Raw genomic sequence first — 1,577 nt, 5'->3', positions numbered from 1 at the left:
TCAAAATCAGTCCAGCCGTTTAGGAGGAGTTCGCTTACAAACACACGTACAGTAGAATTATATATATTATGAAGATATAAAATAACAGGTCTTTTTAGTTTTAGATTCTGAGCGGAGCGAGGGAGCTATAGTTTTTACAATGGTGTTTATTTTTTTTTATTTTTCTTTTTCTTTTTATATCATGTATACAAAATTTTTTCCAGAAGGAGTGTTTCGATTTCAACATATAATACCTTATCTTTTAGCAAATTGGATCAAGATGGTACTTTAAGAAGGTTATTTTTTTATTTTCTCAATAGTTATTTAATGCCACGGAAAAAACCACCGGAAAATTACAAAAAAACGCTAAAAATGGGATTTTAATTTGTAACGCTTTGTTTATCACCATAGAAATGAATAAAAAATTATCATATTTTAATATTAATTCAACTTACATGATAAAATAAATAATAACAAAATATAAAATATACAGACTGACAAACCGTCTCCGCTCAGAATCGTTTTTTTCTTATACGATGATATTATATAATTGAATTCAAATCTAATACAACCATTATACAATTACCCACTTGTAATCTACTGTACAGCAGAGCGACATCCACTTACCTGCTTTTTTTTATACTCTTATCTTCTCTGCTTTGCCGTGATTGCTTTTTTTATCTTTATTATTTCTTTATGTCCATATATGGACATGTTTTTGTGTATTGACGTCTCGGAAAGATTGTCATGTAATCGTTGAGGAATGTTCGTTGCCTAATATTCTTTTGTATCGCTTATTGTTTATATAAAAAAAAAAAAGTAAAGTTATTCTAACTTAGAAGTGTTTTAAAATGAAGTAAAGTTACCACTATATATAGAACTAAAACCTATAACAAGTCCTTTGAATATTACTAATACTTGCTAACGGCACATTGTTAAAGTAAATATTTAAAACCAATTGTGAATAAAACGATGGTCAAAAGGCCAAGTGCGTGACCCTGAAAAACATAAATAAGACAGTCGTTTTTTAACAGACTCATTAATATTATTTTAGTGTGATATCTGGATATTTAATATTCTTATAAATTTGAAATTTGAAAATTTATAAAATTTTGAACTTTTATAGCCAAGTATTGAATAATTAAAACATGGTTATACACTCTCGTGAACTTAGCAGAGCAATGATAACAGTCTACTTTTAAAACATTCTAACAAATTTGTGAGAGAGTTGTTAGAGATTGTTAGACAACTTTCAAAGTTTGTTAGACTTTATTTTTGATGCAAGAAATTATATCTTCACGACAGCAGTACGAAATTTTGTTTGAACTTTTTATATTGTTCAAATGACGCATCATGGTTTTTTATAAGTTTTTTTGTATTACAGCAGCAGAGATGATTATAACCTTTTTATCACTATTTTTTACACTTTATTTACGAAGCCAGAAAATATTTAATTGGTTCGCTCCCTGTTATTATTTACGATAATGAATGATGAATTTATTAATTTTATAATTACGTATATTTCTTTTTTTTTAAATTATATATTTTTTTCTTGTGTCTTTCTTCAACATTTGGGGTAGTAAATTGCTTCAATTATC

Source organism: Acyrthosiphon pisum, chromosome A1, assembly GCF_005508785.2.
Source record: "Acyrthosiphon pisum isolate AL4f chromosome A1, pea_aphid_22Mar2018_4r6ur, whole genome shotgun sequence".
Classification (NCBI taxonomy): Eukaryota; Metazoa; Arthropoda; class Insecta; order Hemiptera; family Aphididae; genus Acyrthosiphon; species Acyrthosiphon pisum.
The sequence above is the reverse complement of the archived record's forward strand: the minus strand, read 5'-3'. Positions refer to the sequence as shown.